A 20,037-nucleotide genomic window follows, 5' to 3' on the forward strand; every position below is an offset into this window, starting at 1 on the left:
GTTTATGGATCTCAGCATGCTTGGTGCCACTAAGTCCTTCAGATTTTTGGACTTCTTAAAAATAATTTCAGGTTGTGGTGGTAATATGTCTTTTAAAACAGGGTCCATTAATAAGATGTTCCAGTGAGTTTTCATTGATTGTCGGATAATTTTCTCATGTCTGCTGTAGGTCGTGATGAAAGCAGTGGAGTCCTTTTTCGTTTCCCTGTTCTTGTACATTAGAAGGTCATTTCTCTCTAAAGTTCTTGTTTTAGTGACCGCCTTGTCAAGAATGTTCATGGGATATTTCTTATCCAGGAATCTGTTTCTGTATTTCTCCAATTGGTCATTGCATTCCTCTATTTCGCTACAATTCCTTCTGATTCTATGGAACTGGGAATAGGGGATGTTATTTTTCCACTGTTTTAAGTGGTTACTCCTGTAGTCCAAGTAACTGTTGGTGTCCACTGGTTTAATGTAATTCCTCGTGATGATTCTATTTTCTTTCCCCACCAGGATGAGGTCCAAAAATTCAATTTGTACCTTGTCAGTTTTTGAAGTAAATGTGAGATTCAGTTCATTATGTGCCAGATATTCAGTAAAAAAATTATTAAAATCTTCCATTGTACCATCCCAGATCATCAGGATATCATCGATGTACCGCTTGTAAAACACAATAAAATTCTTAAAAGGGTGATCATTGTAGATGTAAGTTTCCTCCCATCTTCCCATAAATAGATTAGCAAAACTTGGTGCAAAAATAGTTCCCATAGCGGTTCCGCAGCTTTGTAAGTAAAAATTGTCTAAAAATTTAAAATAATTATGGGTTAAAATGAAGAACATGATATCACAGATAAATTGTCTGTGGGAATCAGTCAGGGAAGGGTCATTGTCCAGATATTCTTTGCATGCTGCTACACCCTTTGTGTGTTCGATGCATGTATAAAGTGCTTGTACATCGATTGTGACCCATAGATATGTTGATTTCCATTCAATATCTTTGACCAAATTGAGTACTGCGGTTGTATCCTTGAGATATGATGGTAATTGGGTCACATATTTCCTGAGGAAAACATCTGCATATTCAGAAAGATTTGAAGTAAGGGAGTCTATGCCGGCAACTATTGGTCTGCCTGGTGGATTTGTGATTGATTTGTGGATTTTTGGTAAAAAGTAAAATATAGGGGTAACGGGGTAGGACTGCATTAAAAACTGGTACTCCTCCTTTGTTAAAATGCTGGTACGTAGTCCATTTAAAAGTAGTGATCGTAGATCCTCTAAAAAGTCTTCTTTTGGATCTTTTTGTAAGATTTTGTACGAATTAGTGTCGCCCAGTAATCTCTTGGCTTCTGTTACATACTTTTCTCGATCCATGATCACTAAACCCCCCCCTTTATCAGCTTGCTTGATAATGATCTCGGTATTCTTTTGTAGTTTCTTTAAGGCTTCTCGTTCTTTATTGGAGAGATTCTTTTCCAGGATCGGTACTATTTCTGAATCACAGAGGTCCTTTTTCACTAAGTCGTAGAAGATACTAAGATGGTTCCCCTTGGACTCCAACGGGTAGTACTTCGATGGTGGTTTTAGGCCCGATTTTGATTGGGTGGTTGTGTTATCATAGTTTCTGAGAATGGCGTCTTCTTTCTTTAAATAGTGTCGTTTCAACGTTAATTTTCGTACGAACTTGTTGAGGTCTATGAAAGTTTCAAATTTATTCATGCCGCTGGTTGGGGCAAAGGATAGGCCTTTATTTAGCAAAGAAATTTCTGGTTGTGAGAGAGTGTGTTGTGACAGGTTGAAGATGTCCTTAATTAATGGTTTTGGTGTTGAAATGTCCGCTTTTTGAGTTCTCTTCCTCCTGCCGCCCCGCCTTCCTCTTCTTCTATAAACCGTCTTTTTAGGGGGGAGGCATGTCTGATATCTTCCTTTATCTGGTTCTTCATATTGTCCTTTGGTCTTGTGCCTGTGCTTGGGGATAAAAAATCATTATCACTCTGGGATCCCCTTCCTTGTAATATCGAGAACCTATTTTTGGTTGTGGTTCTAAATTTTGAATAATTAGGGGTGTCTTGGTTTTTATTCCTGGATCGGTCATTGGGTATCGTTTTCCAATATTGTTTGGTAGCTTTGTTCTGATATGATCCTGGAGCTCTGAACCTGCTCCAGTTCTTGATCTTCCCTTGTTCATAGTCTTCCTTATCCCGTAAGAATTTCTTTTCTTTCCCTTTAATTACTTCCTCCTCTATTCGTTCCATTTTCTTACTTAATACTTTTCCATTGATGATGTAGTCCTCCTTGTCTTTAAATTTGTCAATCTCTGCTTCCTTCTCTCTGATGGATGTTTCTAACTCCATCAGTGTATTCTTTTTCTCCATGATCAGTAATTTCATGAGATCAATGGAGCAGGTGTGTAGGATAGCATCCCATTTTTCTATGAATTCAGTGTTGTTATTTCCAAAAGTAGGTTGTTTAGTCACCCTCAATCCTCTGGGGATTCTGGCTACTGAGATATAATGTTCTAGACCCTTGACGTCCCACCATGCTTTTACCTCTTTTGTGAGAAGTCTCTCAATCCCCCAAAATAGGTCATCTAGGTCACATGGGGGGGTGGGTGTATTCACGGTTTTGTTCTCATTAAATATTCTCTGACATAGGTCATTTCTTTTGGTAGTGCGTTCGTTGTTCCTAAACATGTTAGTGAGGAAAAACTCCCACCAGGCAGCTGAATTTTAGTAATACCGAGAAAGATTTGTGGAAAAAAAGGAAAAAATAGCGCCACTTGTTGTAGGTTGGCCCTCACAAAAATGTACAATGTATGTCCAACTTTACACTCCCTTGGTACAAAGGGTGTCAGCAGGCCCCTAAATACAAACAGCAGTGGTAAATTGCTGTGAAAAGTGTTATAAAAATCAAGAATATGGGCACGAGCGACCAATGGTGTCTATAGTGAAGGAACGTAAAAAGATTTTATATATAAAAAAAATGCATATTTATTTTACACGATTTTTTAAAAATGGTAATACACTTTGGTTTAAAAAAATGCTCAAACATAAGAATTCATATAAAAATGGACAAAATTTTTAAAATAAAAATAAAAAGGTACAAGGTGCACATCAATTAGTAGTATATATATATAAAGTGCTTATCTTAGGTACAGGAGGTTGATCTGGGAAAGATCATGGAATGCCCAACGCGTTTCGTCCTTCAGGACTTCATCAAGGGTAGTGTGGTACTGAGACAGGGCTCCAATTTATACCACTATCAATTAGAAGACTATGTGTGACATCACTTCCTCCCACAGTGATGCTAGGGGAAAGTAACATTCTTCGTGTGTTTCAAATTTAAACAAATTAAATATGGATGATATAAATGTCTTAAAACAAAGCTAATCATTAACATCAAATTATAAAATGAGTGGTTTGGTGAGTGAAACCGATTAATTGTTCACAAATATACTGGCAGTCAGTACTTCCGCCCCACTTCCTGTGGTGTGACGGGTTCTTCTGCGCTTGCGCCCGCTCTTGTGTACGTGCTCAGGTGACGGAAGTCTCTTCAAGGGCCCTTCTGCGCTTGCGCCTGCTCCCGCGAAAAGTATCCCGTCCCGGAAGTTACAGTACTCTCGCCGGATGTCGGGTTCGTGTTGTCACGTTGCGTATGGGAACCCGGAAGCTCTATACAGCGTGGAACGCATTCTGGGATCGGAACTCTCTGCGCGTCACTTCCTGTAGGAATTCAATTCAGCTGATGATATCCGGGATCTTGTCTTGAACCGCACGTGAACCGCAAATGGTGTATTCTGACACCATTCCTTCAATAATGGGTCCCAATGGCAAATCATTATTTCTTTTTGAGAGTATAGTCTGTGACTTCTTCATTTAGACTATATATGAGTATGGAGCTTCTCGATATTACAAGGAAGGGGATCCCAGAGTGATAATGATTTTTTATCCCCAAGCACAGGCACAAGACCAAAGGACAATATGAAGAACCAGATAAAGGAAGATATCAGACATGCCTCCCCCCTAAAAAGACGGTTTATAGAAGAAGAGGAAGGCGGGGCGGCAGGAGGAAGAGAACTCAAAAAGCGGACATTTCAACACCAAAACCATTAATTAAGGACATCTTCAACCTGTCACAACACACTCTCTCACAACCAGAAATTTCTTTGCTAAATAAAGGCCTATCCTTTGCCCCAACCAGCGGCATGAATAAATTTGAAACTTTCATAGACCTCAACAAGTTCGTACGAAAATTAACGTTGAAACGACACTATTTAAAGAAAGAAGACGCCATTCTCAGAAACTATGATAACACAACCACCCAATCAAAATCGGGCCTAAAACCACCATCGAAGTACTACCCGTTGGAGTCCAAGGGGAACCATCTTAGTATCTTCTACGACTTAGTGAAAAAGGACCTCTGTGATTCAGAAATAGTACCGATCCTGGAAAAGAATCTCTCCAATAAAGAACGAGAAGCCTTAAAGAAACTACAAAAGAATACCGAGATCATTATCAAGCAAGCTGATAAAGGGGGGGGTTTAGTGATCATGGATCGAGAAAAGTATGTAACAGAAGCCAAGAGATTACTGGGCGACACTAATTCGTACAAAATCTTACAAAAAGATCCAAAAGAAGACTTTTTAGAGGATCTACGATCACTACTTTTAAATGGACTACGTACCAGCATTTTAACAAAGGAGGAGTACCAGTTTTTAATGCAGTCCTACCCCGTTACCCCTATATTTTACTTTTTACCAAAAATCCACAAATCAATCACAAATCCACCAGGCAGACCAATAGTTGCCGGCATAGACTCCCTTACTTCAAATCTTTCTGAATATGCAGATGTTTTCCTCAGGAAATATGTGACCCAATTACCATCATATCTCAAGGATACAACCGCAGTACTCAATTTGGTCAAAGATATTGAATGGAAATCAACATATCTATGGGTCACAATCGATGTACAAGCACTTTATACATGCATCGAACACACAAAGGGTGTAGCAGCATGCAAAGAATATCTGGACAATGACCCTTCCCTGACTGATTCCCACAGACAATTTATCTGTGATATCATGTTCTTCATTTTAACCCATAATTATTTTACATTTTTAGACAATTTTTACTTACAAAGCTGCGGAACCGCTATGGGAACTATTTTTGCACCAAGTTTTGCTAATCTATTTATGGGAAGATGGGAGGAAACTTACATCTACAATGATCACCCTTTTAAGAATTTTATTGTGTTTTACAAGCGGTACATCGATGATATCCTGATGATCTGGGATGGTACAATGGAAGATTTTAATAATTTTTTTACTGAATATCTGGCACATAATGAACTGAATCTCACATTTACTTCAAAAACTGACAAGGTACAAATTGAATTTTTGGACCTCATCCTGGTGGGGAAAGAAAATAGAATCATCACGAGGAATTACATTAAACCAGTGGACACCAACAGTTACTTGGACTACAGGAGTAACCACTTAAAACAGTGGAAAAATAACATCCCCTATTCCCAGTTCCATAGAATCAGAAGGAATTGTAGCGAAATAGAGGAATGCAATGACCAATTGGAGAAATACAGAAACAGATTCCTGGATAAGAAATATCCCATGAACATTCTTGACAAGGCGGTCACTAAAACAAGAACTTTAGAGAGAAATGACCTTCTAATGTACAAGAACAGGGAAACGAAAAAGGACTCCACTGCTTTCATCACGACCTACAGCAGACATGAGAAAATTATCCGACAATCAATGAAAACTCACTGGAACATCTTATTAATGGACCCTGTTTTAAAAGACATATTACCACCACAACCTGAAATTATTTTTAAGAAGTCCAAAAATCTGAAGGACTTAGTGGCACCAAGCATGCTGAGATCCATAAACAACAAGAAAGAACCACTCATCAGGTGTGTAGGTAGTTATAAGTGTGGACACTGTAACACCTGCAAGTATGTACATCCAAACCGGAAGACTTTCTCTGCAACAGGTGATATGAAAGAATTCAAGATAAAAGAATACATGAACTGCAACTCAACCTCTGTGATTTACCTTCTGGAATGTGATTGTGGTAAAAAATATATTGGGAAGACAAAGAGACAGCTAAAACTGAGGATCCAAGAGCACGTTCGGAACATCAAAAATAAGGTGGAAGCACATGCCGTTTCTAAGCATTTCCTGTTATACCATAACTCCAATCCTGAGGCCTTAACATACAAAGCCATAGAACATGTCACACTTGGCGAAAGAAGTGGCGATCTGGCGAATCTGCTATCCAGAAGGGAAATGTTTTGGATATTTCAATTGAGGACGATGCATCCGGCTGGTTTCAACGAAAGCTATGAAATTTCTCCTTTTCTTTAAATATCTCTTGACGACACCCCCCCCCTCTTTTCCCCCCCTTAATAAACACTGTGGTGTTTGGGAATGGCGCTTTATTCTTATTTCTAGGTTATATCTCAGTTGTAAAAAACCTCTGGTGAACTGGTGCTAAGTAGACTACAGCCATACCAAAATGGAACACCCACTCTCGTCCGATCGTGGAAGCTAAGCATTTTTATGGGCCTGGCCAGTATCAAGGAGGGCGACCTCCGGAGAAGACTAGGTGCTGTAGAAACAATGCATGCACATAAGAGTTCCTAAACCAGTGAAACAGCTGTGAACCAAATAATTCATCACCATTCACTCACACAACCCCTAAACACCTCTAGTCTTCACCCTCTCTCATGATGTATGGATATTATCCAATGCACTATTTACAAGACACATTAACGCTGCACCCACACTCTCGCACAAATTAAAAATATCTAAGCGATATAAGAGATTTAGCACAGGCACTTTAATAACATAATTTATATATTATATATTTATATACATATATTATACTTTATATTAATATCTTTTATTAATAATTTATTTATACAACATCAGCAATCTCTCTGATTGAAATGAATATATATCTGGTTTTAAATAAGTCCGTCATAATTTTCTGGTAATATATATATATTTTTTTTATTTCCTCCATATGTTTTCTGGAAAGCTCCATACTCATATATAGTCTAAATGAAGAAGTCACAGACTATAATCTCAAAAAGAAATAATGATTTGCCATTGGGACCCATTATTGAAGGAATGGTGTCAGAATACACCATTTGCGGTTCACGTGCGGTTCAAGACAAGATCCCGGATATCATCAGCTGAATTGAATTCCTACAGGAAGTGACGCGCAGAGAGTTCCGATCCCAGATTGCGTTCCACGCTGTATAGAGCTTCCGGGTTCCCATACGCAACGTGACAACACGAACGCGACATCCGGCGAGAGTACTGTAACTTCCGGGACGGGATACTTTTCACGGGAGCAGGCGCAAGCGCAGAAGGGCCCTTGAAGAGACTTCCGTCACCTGAGCACGTACACAAGAGCGGGCGCAAGCGCAGAAGAACCCGTCACACCACAGGAAGTGGGGCGGAAGTACTGACTGCCAGTATATTTGTGAACAATTAATCGGTTTCACTCACCAAACCACTCGTTTTATAATTTGATGTTAATGATTAGCTTTGTTTTAAGACATTTATATCATCCATATTTAATTTGTTTAAATTTGAAACACACGAAGAATGTTACTTTCCCCTAGCATCACTGTGGGAGGAAGTGATGTCACACATAGTCTTCTAATTGATAGTGGTATAAATTGGAGCCCTGTCTCAGTACCACACTACCCTTGATGAAGTCCTGAAGGACGAAACGCGTTGGGCATTCCATGATCTTTCCCAGATCAACCTCCTGTACCTAAGATAAGCACTTTATATATATATACTACTAATTGATGTGCACCTTGTACCTTTTTATTTATTTATTTTTAAAATTTTGTCCATTTTTATATGAATTCTTATGTTTGAGCATTTTTTTAAACCAAAGTGTATTACCATTTTTAAAAAATCGTGTAAAATAAATATGCATTTTTTTTATATATAAAATCTTTTTACGTTCCTTCACTATAGACACCGTTGGTCGCTCGTGCCCATATTCTTGATTTTTATATATATATATATATATATATATATATGAATATGTGGATATATGTATATCTTGAAGATTGAAATAGATAATAATATCATGTGTGGGATCATATTGTTCAGAGACACGTTAACATTAATCTGGTGGGAATAAGAACATTATTAAATATTACCTCATTAAGTTATTAATAATACCAGATTTATGATTAATGTGATGGGTTTAACTGATCAAGGGGCGGGAACTCAGATGTAAACAACAGAAACCACATCTCAAGTCCTAGCCATCGCCCACTTCTTGAACTGACCAATGGTCCCCGGTGCACAGGATATGTCCCACCCCCGAACCAATGGAAGAAGAGCACACAGTGTCTATTGTATTATGTTTTGATCTACTGAATAAAGAGCGAGCTGCAGGCCAGGTCACTATCACAAACTCTTAACGCTTTCAACCTGATTAGCGGAGGACCGGGACCGGGAAGCGCACGCGATTATTCACACGTATGTACATTGACTGTAGCCATTATTCTGTTTTAGATTTATCTTGTTAGCCTGTAGTGTATGATTTGTACTGTTTTACCTTTTGAAATAATCCACCGTGGCCTTAGAACCCTGTGGTTTCAACTACAAATTGGTGTTGTGTCCTCACTTTCCTGCAAGGGTTTAAAAGCATATTTAACTGTATAAGGTTTATAAGTATTGATAAGGTGTACACACTGCGGGTACTTTATACCGTCAGCGCTACTTAAGTTTTAAGGTATAACATCGTTGCAGTACTTTGCTGCTAAGGGTTTAGAGTGTAAGAAATAACATTGCATTGCATTACGAATTAGGTTTAAAGGTTATCAGTTGTGTGTGCGTGCGCTGTGCGTACTCTGTACACTCAGCGCGGCGTGTGTACGCCAAGTACGTACCACGTACGGGACTCTGTACGCAAATAGCGTACAAAGTGCGTAGCACGTGTATTCAGTCTAACGGCCATAGCGGCTCCACGATATAAGTGTATCTAGAGGTATAGCTTTATGGTTTAAGATAATATCGACATTATCAATTGGGGGCATCATCCTATTTTTCCTCATACCCACAGCCTAGCAGGGTACAGCAGACTTTATCTATCATCAAAGGGCGGACAGGTATCCATGTAAGCCTTCTCCTGGTTGGTGGATACTCTGGTAAACTCTTTCTCAAGTGCTGATAAGATAAGCGTCTGCTCTGCATGGTTTGTAGGGATGCTGGTGGGATCCGTAAGGTAAGAACGCAAAGCTATTTTTAAAGTCTGTGAATTTCTGTTTGGCGCCAAATGCGCACACATCACACGCATACACCTGTATTTTGTACTTTGCATATCTGCTCGCATTATTGCCATAAGTATTGATTATTAGATTCATTTTGACCTGTACTGAAAAATTTGTTGCTACTTAGTTTAAATATAGAGTTAATATTTAAAAATAAGTGTAAGACGCACACACAGCCTGGCCTAGTTGTAAAGGTTTATACAGAAGAAACTGTGTGTGGTGTTAAGTGAGCGATTATAGGTAATATCGCTTACATTTATAAGAAGTATGGGATTTGTACTGTTGCGGACGTACGGTCTTTGTATACGTGTCTCGGACAAAGTACGGGACTGCGTACGCAACGTAAAGACGTACGCACGATCACGTGCTTACGCAACGTGCGAAAGGATATGGCCGCTAAGTACAAATTACACAATAGCATTGTTTAGTTTAGGCGCGAAACGGTAGCCACGCGGTAATAGCACAAATTGTTCAGTGTCCAAGATTTAGTTTAAATAAAACCTTTTTTACTGTATTACCTCTGGAACTAAGGCTGTTTTATCTGAATGAAAGTTAATTTTCTGTACAGAAAAGCCAAAGTGTATATGAGTGAACGAGCGTGAGTGTGCAAACAAAAGGTTTTGTGGACCCAGGGAATTCGGGATCCCGTAGGAGACCACACCAGGTGAGTGGACACTTGGTGGCGTGAGAGTGGCTTGCTCACGTTAACATTGATTAAAGTACAAAGGAGCAAAGTAGTAGATATCGCAGACCAAAGGTCAGCGAAGGTATAGAGTACCGCAGACCAAAGGTCAGCAAGGTTTTTGTTTAGAGAGCGCAGCCCAGGTGGTTGGCGTATAACCCATATAGGCCCGTTCAGATACGCTCCGGCTGAGGTTTCACAGCCTGAAAAACGATTCCATTGGTCATACGGCGGATAAGTAACAGTTATCTATACTCTGTGCAATTGGACCGCGCGTTCGTGGGTGCAATACTTAGCTCAACGTGATACCCTTTTACGACCTTTGCGTAAAATCGCGGGATCATAAGCGCTAGGTGTAGCACACGCAACGTGATTTGCGTAACATTTATTTTATTTTAAGGGAGTTTCTCTGGTCACTCAGGAAATCTCCAACGACCAATATTTACTGGGAAGGGTAAGTCACTCCCATATACTTCCAGTAAATAGAGGTTACACAGGGGCCCTATGTTGGGTGGGTCTGGGACTGAGGGTCGACAGCACAAAAGTCGACTCACCTTAGGTCGACGCCAATTGGTCGACACACCTTAGGTCAACATGGACAAAAGGTCGCCATGGACAAAAGGTCGACAGGAACAAGGTCGACATGGAAAAAGGTCGACATGAGTTTTTTATGTTTTTTGGTGTCGATTTCTTCGTAGAGTGACCGGGAAGCCCAATTAGTGCACCGCGTCCCCTCGCATGGCTCGCTTCGCTCGCCATGCTTCGGGCATGGTGCCTTCGCTCCGCTACCGCTTCGCTCGGCACACTTTACCGTTCCAATCGTAGTCCACTTGGATCGTTAAGTATGAAAAGGTTCAAAAAAAGAAAAAAATTGTGAAAAACTCATGTCGACCTTTTTCCATGTCGACCTTGTTCCTGTCGACCTTTTGTCCATGTCGACCTTTTGTCCATGTTGACCTAAGGTGTGTCGACCAATTGGCGTCGACCTAAGGTGTGTCGACCTTTGTGCTGTCGACCTGGAGTCCGGATACCAGGTTGGGTACGTACCGGTGCTGATGACAGTGTTTGGGTGTATTGGCCAACGTGGGCGTGAGTGGGTGAGAGCACTCGTTGAACTTTCACCGTTGCCTTATATTGAGTATTTTGTTTTTTTGTAGGAATTAGCTGAGAAGGCATTACCTGTAAAATATGGGGCCAGTTGCTCAAGTAAGGGACGATCAACCAGGGTTCAGGTTGATATTCTGCGGCCCAAGGGGTCGGCGAGGTACATAATGTGTGAGAAATATGGATCACACGCAGAGGTTTTATGCAATGATTGGGAACGTATGACTGCGGAAGATAGGGAACCATTCCCTAAGGTAGGCAGTTTTAATCCAGAGGTGTTGCAGTATTTAAGGATTAGGATATGTCTGTTAAAATCCCGAAAACAAAGGGTCAGACACGCAAACTGTTTACATTTATGGCAACAAGAGGGTGATATGCAGAGGGAACTAGCTCACGCAGCCGGTTCCAACCCTAGCAGGAAACTGATAGCAACTGCACCACCACCACCGTATATTACAGGGGAGAAAGTGGCTACAGACAATGGCATACTAATATATGATAAGAGTGAACTTGATAAATGTATTAATGCTAACCCGTGCAAGTTGTATCCCATCTTAAACTTCCCTCAGGACTGCGACCAAGAAGATGAGCCCAGCACGACATCGGCACTCTCTCTAGCAGCCACCATACAAGACACACAAGTGGGCACAGCCCAACCAGTAAGAGCAGTAGCAAAGGCCCCTAGCGGAGGGACAGGTGAGGTCGTGTCCACAGGTAAGTACAGTACAGTACATTATGCAGAGACAATTGCACCTCACATTGTAGAAGCAACTCAGAATGATGTAATTGAACTAAATCCTGTCAGGGTGATAGCAGTCCCCAATGGGAAGACTGACGCTCAGGATGTCACTCCCGTCAGGAACATTGCTATGAATTGTCCTTGGTCCCGGACAGAATTAAGGACAATTATGTCTGAATTTCCCGATCCCAGAAAGGATCTAGCCGCATGTCAGAGGTTTGTTAGAGAATTAGGTAACGCCACCGAACCCACAAACAAAGATTGGCGAACAGTGCTACGGGTATGTTTACCCTCCAATATTGACCCCGTGAAATTCATTGCTGATTGTAAATTAGACGTAGAAGTACCTCTCACTGATGAATACACTCAGGAGAATGTACGACAGATCAATCTACAATTAGGGGTATATTTCCCTACTGTTGTCAAGTGGAATAAAATCTTTTCCATAAGACAAAAAGAAGGTGAAACTGCTTCTGAATATTTCCATCGAGCACTGATGGAAATGGCTAGATACACTGGGGTCGAGGACATTAAGGAAAATGTACACCACAGGGAGGTAGCTGTGTCAGTATTAATGGACGGCTTAAAAGAAACATTGAGAACAAGGGTACAAACCACTCAACCTAACTGGAGAGGAATTTCAGTGGCTGCATTAAGAGAGTCCGCTATCGAGCACGATCGGAACATCATTAAGCACAGGGAGTCACAGGGGGATAAGCTGATGACAGTAAGTATAAAAGCCCTGACAACGAAGCCACATCAGCCAAAACATCAGACCCCTGATGGTAAGTCGTATGTAGTAAAATGTTATAATTGCCAGAGGGAAGGACATTACGCACGGAACTGTAATTATAAAGGCACACATAACGTATATCGACCGCCTAGACCAGAACATAACTCACAGCATAACACACGTAATTGGGATCAGGGATCGCATAGGAGGAATTATGAGCCACACGCAGGGGAAACAAGGAGGTACCCACCTAGGAGGGACTGGCAGACCTCTGGAAATTCTCAGCTACCCCCCTCACATATTGTAGCTGCCAGCGTGCTGCGGGAGGGTCACAACATACAATAGGGGTTAGGCCACACCTGTAGTCTGCAGCCAGTGAAGTTGATTGCTAGCCTTGGAAGTGAACCTGAGGTCACAGTTGATGTAGCTGGTAGATCACTACCTTTCCTTGTAGATACAGGGGCGGCCAGGTCAGTGTTAAATTCAACGGTAGGTATGAAAACCACGGGTAAAACAATTTCAGCAATGGGGGTAACGGGAGTAGTGCATCACTACCCTTTAAGTAGACCAGCGGAGATTACGATAGGGCCTTTGCAGATCAAGCACTCCTTTTTGCTGGCTGCATCGGCTCCGACTAATCTACTTGGGAGAGATTTATTGTGCAAAATGAGGTGTGTCATATATTGTACTCCTGAGGGTGTCTTCTTAGATATACCCGAAAATCACGTTAAGGAAGTGCAGGATATGTTAGACACCCCACAAAGGTTAATGTCACACTCTGCTGTTATAGACAAGTGTCCATCCAAGGTAGAGGAAATGATCTCCCAGATACCGGAATCCCTCTGGACCAAAGATGGACAAGACACTGGATTGATGGCAAATGTAGCTCCTGTAGTAGTGCAAGTAAAAGATGGTAGAATAGCTCCAAAAATCCCACAGTATCCTCTGAAGCCAGAGGTGGAATTAGGAGTGTACCCAGTCATAGAGCGCTTGCTACAACAGGGCATCCTAGTTAGGACGTCCAGCACTGCCAATAGTCCCATCTTCCCTGTGAAAAAAAGTGGGGGGAGGGGTTACAGGCTAGTGCAGGATCTAAGGGGGATAAACAAGATAGTTGAGAGCCAATTCCCCGTAGTACCAAATCCAGCTGTCATTCTCATGCAAATTCCCCCTACTGCGAAATTTTTCACTGTCATTGACCTCTGTTCTGCTTTCTTTTCGGTCCCTCTGCACCCTGACAGCCAATACTTGTTTGCATTTACATACAGGGGAGTACAGTACACCTGGACTCGCCTACCCCAAGGTTTCATTGACAGCCCAAGTATTTTCTCCCAGGCTTTGCATGACTGTTTACAATCCTTTCAACCTGAGAGCGGATCAGTATTAATACGGTATGTAGATGACTTACTGCTGTGTTCAGATTCACTCGAGTCGTCCTTGAAAGACACGAAACAGCTTCTGTTTCACCTTTCTAATACGGGACACAAGGTTTCAAAGGATAAGTTACAGTTGTGCCAGACCAAGGTAAAATATTTGGGACATTGCTTGACACAAGGACTTAGACACCTCACCGCTGATAGAATACAGGCGATTCACGACATGACTCTGCCACAAACCCAGCAGCAGATCCGCACTTTCCTTGGAATGTGTGGGTACTGCCGAAACTGGATCCCAGGGTTCTCCATACTGGCTTTACCTTTGCAGGAAATGGTCTCCTCGAACAAACCAGATCGGATCTCTCACACAGAATAGTCTGAACTGGCATTTGAGAGACTTAAACAATGCCTATCACAGGCACCTGCATTAGGCATGCCAGATTATGGGAAACCCTTACAGTTGTACAGTACGGATAGTGCTGGGTGTGAGGCAGGTGTCCTAACCCTGAGACATGGTGATTCCAGCAGGCCGGTAGCTTACTACAGTGCACAGTTGGACATCGTAGCACGGTCTCTCCCCACATGCTTGCGAAGTGTTGCAGCGATAGCCTTGCTAGTGAGTAAAAGCAAAGACATAGTGTTGGGACACAACCGGACCATCCATACACCTCATGCAGTGTCAGCCTTACTGAACGCTGCCCAAACCAGACATGTCTCATCAGCACGGTTTACAAGGTGGGAATTAGCACTAATGGCCCCTGTAAACATCACCATAAAGAGATGCAGCGCACTAAATCCTGCAACTTATCTCACAGGTGTGCCTGGACAGGCACAAAGGGTGGAGGATGAGAATGATGGTGAAGGAGGATTTAGTATAGACACTGACACACATGATTGTATGGAATATCTGAACCAAACTTTCACTGCAAGACCCGACATTAGTGACAACCCACTGGAAGGCGTAGATTTTACTTTTTACACTGACGGTAGTTGCCACAGACAGACGGACTCGGGAGACTTGTGTACTGGATACGCAGTCGTAGATGACAGAGGTATCATAGAAGCTGAGCCCCTGGGCCCACTGCACTCAGCACAAGTTGCTGAGCTGGTCGCCCTAACCAGAGCGTATGAATTGGCTAAGGGTAAGTCAGCCAATATATATACAGATTCTAGGTATGCCTTTGGAGTAGTGCATGATTTCGGGGCCCTATGGCACCTCAGAAATTTCATGACGGCAGCTGGCACACCTGTACTGCATGCATCCCATATAAAAAGGGTTCTAACAGCGATACAGGAACCTGACAGAGTGGCTGTTATCAAGTGCAAAGCCCACAATTACAGTCAAGACCTAGTGTCACTTGGTAACAGCCGGGCAGACGAAGCTGCTAAATCAGCAGCCAGCACCCCCATACAGACAGATATCACACAACTGATAGTATTCAATACCGTCAACACAAAAAAATTAAGTGAAATGCAAAATTTGTGTTCTCCACAAGAAAAGGCAGTCTGGAGGTCAAAAGGATATGGCCAGGAGTCCTCAGGACTCTGGACAGTTGGACAGGGTAAGCCAGTAGCCCCCAGAGCATATCTTCCAAGCTTAGCTTAGGCGGCACACGGTCTGACTCATCTGGGCAAAGAGGGTATGTGTAAGCTGGTGAGAGCCTACTGGTGTGCACCAGGATTCTCTTCTCATGCGGGTAAGAGAGCAATGACATGTCTTATCTGCTTGAGGAAGAATATTGGAAAGTCAATACCAACAGAACCATCCCATATCCCGCCAACAGACGGCCCTTTTCAGGTAATACAGATTGATTTCATACAGTTGCCACCCTGCAGAAATTTAAAATCTAAAGCTGGTGATTCCTGACCTACCAAACAGTAATTGTCATGACATTGAACCTGGGGATTATGTAATGATTCGAAATTTTCTACACTCAGGTTGCCTCATTGACAGGTGGGAAGGACCGTACCAAGTCTTATTAACCAGCACGACAGCATTAAAGGTTGCCGAAAGAGAGACTTGGGTCCACTCGTCCCACTGTAAGAAGGTCGCTGACCCAGAGAAAACCCGTGACAAAGAGCAGAGTGTAGAGGAAATCGTATCACTGGAGTGTCTGTTCCGGGAAGGTTGAGAGGCAGGACTGTTATCACGGCACCTGAGAACGGAGAACTACAAGACCAGAGGCGGTTGTCGCACCAAATTTCTTTTTCCTTTTTATTATTTTCTCCATCTCCCATTACCCTCCTTTTCCCCCCTTCTTGCTCTTTTTTTTCTCTCCCCTTAACAAGATGGACTTACCCCAAGAGACTGCATTCCGGGTTTTCCTGTTGACCCTGTTGTTGACCAGAGCAGTCTGTTTCGGTGAGAGTACCAGAGAGGTCGAGAAAGGATCTGGAATGGGTTCTGATGGCAAGGACGGATTTGTAGAATTCCAAGAGCAACACATCCACCGAGCAAAGGCGAGTATCAGAAAACGATCTGGTAGTCAAGAAACTAGGAGGCACTGTGAAGGGTTATTGGCTGAGGAAAATTGTATTTGTAGAAACTGTGAAAACATAGTTGAGGACGGGTGCATCCAGAGATGTCAGTCCAGCCTTAATATCAACATGGACCGTCATCCATTGAGTGATTATCACTCATTAGTGGGTAAGGTTTTAAACCAAACAGAATGCTGGGTGTGCTCACAAGTACCTCAAGGTCAGAGCAAGTCAGGACTAGTACCGTACCCTTTAGCAATAGATGAGGTACTCGAATTATGGGGTGGGAGACCGGTGGACAAGAAATTTAATATTTCTAGGCCCCCTAGTTTGAAGCTCCACCAGTACCATGTGGATAGATCCTTAGTGTGTTTCAACATTTTCAATTCCCGAAAGCCGGGAAATTGGGAGGTGACATGGAATAACCAAACCATGGCATTCTCGCACAGAGCTGATAAGATACCCGTAGATTCTGAACTTAAACACCAAATAGCCAACAGTGGAAGGTATTTTCGGTATAGGTATACTCAAGGAAGTAAGACCATGCGGGTTGGAGATGTATCACCAGGGTACTGTGCGCATATCATACAGCCTGATACGTGTACTGAACAGATGAAAGAGATAGGGATAGGATTTTTCACTTGGAAAGTTTGCAATATGGTAATGTCATATTCTGTCCCATATGTTCTCCCCGATGATGCTTATTTCATATGCGGGAGGAAGGCGTATAAGTGGCTTGCCCCAAACTCAGAGGGATTGTGTTACATCGGAAGAGTGTTGCCAGAGGTTATGACCATAACCCATGATAAGATGAAAGACCTTCACCGCAGTGCTCAAGCTCCTTATACTCATACTCATTATGAACACATCGTTAAGAGACACATTATAGATAGGACAGAGCACGTAGCCTCTGATTTGATCCACGAATCCACCGGGATTCAATTCCTTCTCGCATTAGATATCACCCGTACTGCCAGAGGAATTATAAATTATAGGTACATCCATGCGCTAGCTAATCTGATAGATAATATCACTGAGATGTATGACGACACCTTCAGGTATACGGGAAGGGAGTTGCAAGCTTACAAAACGGAACTGATCCAGCACAGGATGGTCCTCAATTATATCACAGCCGTGACGGGAGGGTACTGTGTCACATTGGCAACTCAATATGGTGTGAAGTGCTGCACGTATATTACAAACAGCACTGACGACCCAACTGAGATCATTGATCAAAAGATGGACGATATCTTGCAGTTGAAGTGGGAGTTCCGACGGAGACACAACCTTACCCTGACTGCTGTGAGTAATGAACTGACCGGCTGGGTCTCATGGTTGAACCCACGCAATTGGTTCTCAGGTTTAGGAGAATGGGCTCAAAATGTTATTATGAGTGTAGGAAAGTTTCTCCTTTGTATCCTGGGAGTCGTCATAATTATTGGCTTGATATTTAGATGTGTTCGAATTTTAACGCGGCGCAAGCGCAGTACAAAAGTGATGAGTTTAAGGAGCAGGGGCATTGCTACAGCAGCAGATTTAATTTATGATCCATCTATAGAAACGATGTTGTGATAAAGATTGCAAAAGAATTCCACGGCCCGTTTCTTTCACCCGTTTTTCCTGTGTTTCAGCAAAAATACACCCATCCGGGAGAAGACTTCAATCAACACCCAAGAATGATTACGCAAATGTTATGTGAATGTATTTTTGATATGTTTCTTATCTTCATCTCTACAACCTTCAGGTAGTGACACACATAGTCGACAGGTGATATCCACATATTAGCATTCACATATGTTCCCCCTCCATGTATCATCAACTAAATATGCACCCCATTTGTTGGAACAAGAAGCCGAAAAGAGCTCGGTAGTGTTTGTTGGCCCACTTACAGACCCTTAATACGGGATAAGAAGGATTTAATGTATACTTCGCAATACCTCGAAGCTTATCTAGAACATATACGGCACGATGATACATGACCCTCAGACATGGATTCATACATACATGCTTTTTACTATCTCACTAGGTCATACATTTCCTACCTACCCCTCTCTCCCGATTACCCAAACTTCTGTAGATATTGTATTGATATTTTTCTGTTTAGTGATTAGATAGTGGCAGTTATTGTTGACTGCCAAAGGGTAGACTGTCAAAGTCGAAAAATATTCCAGTACACACATCACATACAAACCACACACACATGCCCGCTGCGCATGCACTTGTTCCGCCATGCGTGCACATATTCGCAAATTGCGTGTGGTCGCACCCACGGTCCTGCGCGGTTTGAGCGTGGTATGAGTAATTACAGTGGAGTTTGTACTCTCATGGAAAAGCCACAAAGACATATCATAAATCTAATATATATATAGTGTATAAATCCCACACTGTCTGCGTTAACCTTTAAATAGCATGAAAATCAGTCACACATAAGTTAAAACTCCCAGAGACTAAAATACAATGGCCTTATTTACACTAAGCTTTGAAATTCTATAAAGAAGGCATACACCTTTGTTGACTAAAATAGCCAAGTTTCTATTTAAAACAATGAGTATTGAATTGTCATTGTCTCACCTGAAAGTAAAAACAAACGAAGTGACAATACCCAGGAACCGATTCTGTTTAGAAAATCAGAAACAATAGCTAACCACAACAAGACCAGACAGATAGAAATTTAAGATATTAACATTCCTAGTCTAAAACCCATGGAAATGTAGGTGTTCATATATATATATATATATATATATATATATATATATATATTATATATTATATATATATATATATATATATATATATGAATGAATAAATATATAATTCCTAACAAATTGTAATAGCAGGAGTATGTGTGTACGTGTATATATATATATATATATATATATATATATATATATATATGAATATGTGGATATATGTATATCTTGAAGATTGAAATAGATAATCATATCATGTGTGGGATCATATTGTTCAGAGACACGTAAACATTAATCTGGTGGGAATAAGAACATTATTAAATATTACCTCATTAAGTTATTAATAATACCAGATTTATGATTAATGTGATGGGTTTAACTGATCATGGGGCGGGAACTCAGATGTTAACAACAGAAACCAAATCTCAAGTCCTAGCCATCGCCCACTTCTTGAACTGACCAATGGTCCCCGGTGCACAGGATATGTCCCACCCCCGAACCAATGAAAGAAGAGCACAAAGTGTCTATTGTATTATGTTTTGATCTACTGAATAAAGAGCGAGCTGCAGGCCAGGTCACTATCACAAACTCTTAACGCTTTCAACCTGATTAGCGGAGGACCGGGACCGGGAAGCGCACGCGATTATTCACACGTATGTACATTGACTGTAGCCATTATTCTGTTTTAGATTTATCTTGTTAGCCTGTAGTGTATGATTTGTACTGTTTTACCTTTTGAAATAATCCACCGTGGCCTTAGAACCCTGTGGTTTCAACTACAAATCGGTGTTGTGTCCTCACTTTCCTGCGAGGGTTTAAAAGCATATTTAACTGTATAAGGTTTATAAGTATTGATAAGGTGTACACACTGCGGGTACTTTATACCGTCAGCGCTACTTAAGGTTTAAGGTATAACATCGTTGCAGTACTTTGCT

The 20,037-nt window shown here is 41.6% G+C and overlaps 1 pseudogene; it reads left to right on the forward strand.

Moving 5' to 3' along the window:
* Nucleotides 1-6,491: 6,491 nt before the first annotated feature.
* LOC134964979 (5S ribosomal RNA) lies at nt 6,492-6,611 on the forward strand (annotated as a pseudogene).
* Nucleotides 6,612-20,037: the final 13,426 nt, after the last annotated feature.

The sequence above is a fragment of the Pseudophryne corroboree genome, chromosome 9 (genome assembly GCF_028390025.1).
Source record: "Pseudophryne corroboree isolate aPseCor3 chromosome 9, aPseCor3.hap2, whole genome shotgun sequence".
Lineage (NCBI taxonomy): Eukaryota > Metazoa > Chordata > Amphibia > Anura > Myobatrachidae > Pseudophryne > Pseudophryne corroboree.